A 6,281-nucleotide genomic window follows, 5' to 3' on the forward strand; every position below is an offset into this window, starting at 1 on the left:
ATTAATGAGGTATTAACATTTAATAAATGATAAAAGTTTTTTAGCGTTTTTCCCCCTTCTTTTTTGACTTTATATCTAAAGCTATAGTCAAAGTGTATTAAGTTATATATTCGATTTTAGTGTAAAATTATTGTGAAGAAATTTGTCAGTATGTTTCATTTAGTGGGACATGAATCAATTGTCCCCAAATGAACTTAAGCAACAGTAAAGAATTTGTTCCGGAAATTTCATTCTACATACAATATTCATGTGTATAAGATGACATAAACATTCTTTCAAGAAGTAATCAAAAGGTAATAAAAAATAACAAGTTCTGTATTTTGACCAAGTATGAAATGAAAAACAAAAACTTTCAGTTAAATTAAGTTAACTGCCTTTAATAAGATCAAATATATAAAAAAACAAATTCAAGGACTGGGTAACTTAAAGACAAGGTTGTTGACTCCCAATTTTTAGCTCGACTATACGAAGTATATGGAGAGCTGTCCTACTCGCCCCGGCGTCGGCGTCCGCGTCCGCGTCCAGATTTTAGATTAAAGTTTTGGTGCAGTAAAATATTTTTCACTATAACTTTGTCATTTCTTAAGGTATCAACTTCAAACTTCAAATATATGTTCCTTATCATCAACCACATCTTATGTGACAAGGTTCATAACTCTAGCACCAATATTTTCAGATTTATCTCCCCTTGAACTTAGAATTTTCCTTAAAAATACTATTTTTTACTGTTATTTCTTTATTTCTTAAGGGATCAACCTCATACTTCAAATATATGTACCTTATCATCATCCCCATCTTGTGTGACAAGGTTCATAACTCTAGCACCAATATTTTCAGATTTATCTCCCCTTGAACTTAGAATTTTCCTTAAAAAATACTATTTTTTACTGTTACTTCTTTATATCTTAAGGGATCAACCTCATACTTCAAATATATGTACCTTATCATCATCCCCATCTTATGTGACAAGGTTCATAACTTTAGCACCAATATTTTCAGATTTATCTCCCCTTGAACTTAGAATTTTCTTTAAAAAATATTATTTTTTACTGTAACTGATTTTTTTCTAAAGGGATCACTTTCATACTTCAAATAAATGTACCTTATCATCATCCATATCTTTTGTGACAAGGTTCATAACTCTAGCACCAATATTGCAAGAATTATCTCCCCATCAACTTAGATTTTTTTACTAGAAAAATGTTATTTTTTACTATAACTTTTTTAGTTTTAAAGGTATCTACCTCAAACTTCAAATACTTATTCCATATAATCAATTATGTTTTATGTGACAATGTTCATAACTCTTGAAGTAATTTTTACAGATTTATCTCTCTTTGAACTTAAGATTTTCTTTATGAACTATTATAACTTTGTTACTTTTTAAGGTATCTACTTCAAACTTCAAATATATACTTCTTATCATTACATACATGTTGTGTGACAAGTTTCATAACTCTAGCGTGACTATTTCTAGAATTATTCCCCTTGATCTTGGAATTTATTTTAACAAATGTTATTTTTTTACTATAACTTAATACATAATTATATATAATTGATTTTTCTTTCATAGTTTTGTCCTCCTTACTGCGTCCAGTATTTTATTAGTCGAGCTTGGCTGTTTCCTGTGACAGCTCTTGTTTGTCACGAAAGATCACTAGTCTTCTCCGACGTCTGTCTGTCTGTTACAAAACTTGTCCAGAACTACTGGTGCAATTGCATCCAAACTCTACAGGATCAATTGAACCAAACTGGTTGTGCATATCATCGGCATTTTCTGGTTCAATGAATTTATCAAAGTTCTGGCCCTTTTATAATAACTACTCCTCTCATCCACTAGTTCAATGAAATGTTACAGGATTCTCAAAAACTACTACTGCAATTTCATCCAAATTTTGGCCTGTAAATGATTTGTGTGTCTCCTGCTATATAATAGCTGCAGCATGCAGTTGGCTATCATCAGGCGATACATGAATACTGAACACCCTTGTTTTACTAATATTAAAGCAATTTTCAATCTGATTTGTTGTATGTCTATATTGTGGGAGTGCTTTTGAGCCTGGCACTTGATGATTCAAGGTGTTAACACTGTTGTGACTGGAATCTTATACCTATCATGTACACAGAAAGGCAAAGTGAAAAAAAAATATGAGTACATTTGTACATGTACTTCAATACTGCTTTCCACATATTAATTTTTGTCAAGGACTAGCATTAATTATTTTGATAAACATCTGAATACTTTATAAGATATATACAAACAAGACAACTTGTGAATTTATAATTGAAATTATCATTAAAGTTTCCTCCTAAAGTAGTAACCTGTCATCATAAGATCAAATATCTCGACATCTTTTTTTTTCTTTTTCAATGGAAAAACATACCTAGGAGTGAACATGTACATGGGAGTGACAATAGAATTCACTGTCATTGATGTAAAATCGTATCTAATTCTAGATGTTTGTTTGTTGCATTTAACGCCTTTACCCAACAGTATTTCAGTCATATAGGCGGGTAGTTTCCTAACCATCGTCCTGGAGAGTTACACCAGTACTATACTACCTTCCTCCGCGCTAAACTAATCTAATTCTAGATAACATAATATTAATTAAGGCCATCCTACAACTTTCGATGAGTCAAAGGCTAATTCAGTATCTAATTTTTCACAACTTTAAATTGCTTTTTATAAGCCCGGTAGAATTTCTTAAAGTTCGCCCCCCCCCACCCCCTGTCAGGCTAGCAGCTTCGCAAGCCACGTCTAATTATTGTCCGGAGGTTATATCCTACACAAATTGAGGAATTTTAATGAAACTTCATAGAAATGTTCACCATTATGAGAAGCTGTGTTGCGCACATGAACTAGGTCAAAGGTCAAGGTCACACTGGAAGGTCATTGAAAAATCCTTTTCCAGAGAAAAACTTCTACATGCATAGAAGGATTTCAATATAACTTGGCACAAATGTTCACCATTCTGAGGTGGTGTGTTGCGTGCAAAATTTAGGTCTAAATATATGCAATGTCAAGGTCACTAATAAAAGATGATAAAATAGAGATTTTGTCCAGAGCATATCTCTACTCATATGGAGGGATTCTAATGAAACTTGATAGAAATATTCACCACTATGAAAAGCAGTGTAATGAGCATGAACCAAGCAACTTCTACATGCATAGAGGGTTTTGCTCAAATGTTCACCATTATGAGGCGGAGTGTCACGTGCAAAAGTTAGGTTCCTGCGGTCAAGGTCACACAAAGGAGTCAAAGTTCAGATAATGAAATAGTATTCGGACCATTTAGTCATTATATATTGAGGGATTGAAACACAAATGGTATTTATCATGACTTCCATTGTGAAGCTAAGTATTGCAATGTATATATAGTGGAATTTTTTTAAATCGTTATTTTTCTGTTTTGGATTGAATTTCAGGGTCCTGTGACGTATGTCATCTTAAAATAACAGTACATAATAAATTTGTAGGATACATGATAATATAACAAGAATCAAGTATCAAGGTTAAAGATCAAAATGACACTTGTACAAAGTAATCTTATATATATGTGCATGTTAACATTTGGTATGGTTAAGCCGCCAATTTTTAGCTCACCTGAGCACATGCTCAGGGTGAGCTATTAGGATCACGTTTCGTCCATCGTCTGTCGTACGTTGTCCGTTCACACTTCAAACGGCATCTCCTCTGAAACCATAAGGCAGATCATAATGAAACTTCACAGGGATGTTCCTTGTGTGAAGCCTTAACAAAGTTGTTCAAAGAATTCTATTCCATGCAGAACTCTGGTTGCCATGGCAACCAAAAGAAAAAATTTTAAACATCTTGTTCTAGAAAACCCAAAGAGCTAGAGCTTAGATATTTGGCATGAAACATCTTCTAGTGAGTGTCTACCAAGTTTGTTCAAATAAAATCATTGGGGTCAAAATTGGCCCCGCCCCAGGGGGTCATTGATTTTCCCTATATGCATATAGTAAAACCTTAAAAAAATATTCTGTTAAAGAACCTAAAGAGCTAGAGCTAAGATATTAAGCATGAAACATCTTCTAATGAGTGTCTACCAAGATTGTTCAAATAAAAGCCCTGGGGTCAAAATTGGCCCCGCCCCAGGGGGTTATTGATTTTCCCTATATGCATATAGTAAAAACTTAAAAAAATTTCTTTTTAAGAACCCAAAGAGCTAGAGCTAAGATATTTGGCATGAAACATCTTCTAATAAGTGTCTACCAAGATTGTTCAAATAAAAACTTGGGTCAAAATTGGCCCCGCCCCAGGGGGTCATTGATTTTCCCTGTATGCATATAGTTAAAACTTAAAAAATCTTCTAAAAAAACCCAAAGAGCTAGAGCTTAGATTTTTGGCATGTAACATGTTCTAATAAGTGTCTACCAAGATTGTTCAAATAAAAACTTGGGTCAAAATTGGCCCCGCCCCAGGGGCTCATTGATTTTCCCTATATGCATATAGTAAAAACTTAAAAAAATTCTTTTAAAGAACCCAAAGAGCTAGAGCTAAGATATTTAGCATGAAACATCTTCTAAGGGGTGACTACCAAGTTTGTTCAAATAAAAGCCCTGGGGTCAAAATTGGTCCCCACAGAGGTGTCATTGTATTTAACTATATGTGTATGGTAAAAACTTAAAAACATGTTCTTTTAAAAAACCCAATGAACTAGAGCTTAGATGTTCAGCATGAAACATATTATGGGTGTCTACCAAGTTTGTTCAAATAAAAGCCTTTGGATTAAAATTGGCCCTGCCAGGGGGTGGGGGGTGGGAAGGTCATTGTTTTTCATTATATGTGTGTAGTAAAAATTTAACATCATGAAAAATCTTCTAATGGGTGTCTTCCAAGTTTGTTCAAATAAAAGCCCTGGGGTTTAAACTGGCCCCGCTCCAGGGGCCTATATACAGGTGAGCGACCTCAGGGCCATCATGGCCCTCTTGTTTTAGTTCACCTCAGCTAGCTCAGGGTGAGCTTTTAGGATCGTTGTTTGTCCACATTTGTTCGTTAGCACTCTAGCGGTCACATTTTTGCCTCAATCATCATAAAACTTGGTCAGGATGCTTGTCTAGCTCGGATGAGTTTGAACATGGGTCATCTCGGATGAAAAACTAGGTCACAGGAGTTAAAAATAGAAAAATCTTGTTAACACTAGTGGCTACTGTTATGACCGAAATATCCTGGAAATTGGTCTTGATGATTTCTAAGTTAAGTTCGAATATGGGTCACCAGGGGCCAAAAAACTAGGTCACACTACCAAAATATGGAAAAACCTTGTTAACACTCTGGTGGTCACATTTTTGACTCAATCATCATCAAACTTGGTCAGGATTATTTGTCTATGTAATTGCTTAGATGTGTTCGAACATGGGTCATCTCGGATAAAAAAAAACTAGGTCACAAGAGCTAAAGATAGAAAAAATATTGTAAACACTCTAGTGGCTACTGTTTTGATCGAAATATCCTGGAAGTTGGTCTGACACTTGTTTTGATGATTCCAAGGTCAAGTTCGAATATGGGTCACCTGGGGTCAAAAACTAGGTCACACCGCCCAGATATGGAAAAACCTTGCTAATACTCTAGTGGTCACATTTTGACTCAATTGTTATCAAACTTGGTCAGGATGCTTGTCTATAGGTAATTGCTCGAATGAGTTTGATGGGTCAGGTGAGCGATCTAGTGCCATCTTGGCCCTCTTGTTATGTGCATCGACAGTATCAAAAACACGAACGAATTGCTATTTTTCAATGGTTGAAAACACAAAAGGTTGACATAAGCCTTCTCCAAGAAGTGCATTTAAAACAGGCTGATAAAGAAAAGTGGGAAAAAGAATGGGATGGAACAATTATCAATAGTGGCAATTCAAGCAATCAGTTAGGCGTATCAATTCTTTTCAGAAATGGTTTAAACATTCAAATTCTAAATACTTTTGAAATTGAGATCGGACGTGTATTAGTAGTTCATGTAAGGATTGAAAACAAAGAGGTATTTATCATAAATGTATACGGCCGAAATAAAGATGATATTGATATTTTCTGTAAATAAGAAGCCCTCGTTAAAGACAGAAGTGATCACCTTTTTATTATAGGAGGAGATTTTAATGTAGTGCTAGAACCTAATATTGACAAACAAGGTGGTAACCCTCATACACATTTGAAATGTCGCAAAAAAATAAAAAGTATACTTGAAACTTTTCAACTTAATGATATATTTCGGGTACAAAGTCCGTTCACTAAAAGATTTACCTTGGCGCTCAAAAGTACGGTTAAAT

This window comes from Ruditapes philippinarum, unplaced genomic scaffold (assembly GCF_026571515.1).
Source record: "Ruditapes philippinarum isolate M1 unplaced genomic scaffold, ASM2657151v2 ctg219_1_1_1_1, whole genome shotgun sequence".
Taxonomy (NCBI): Eukaryota; Metazoa; Mollusca; class Bivalvia; order Venerida; family Veneridae; genus Ruditapes; species Ruditapes philippinarum.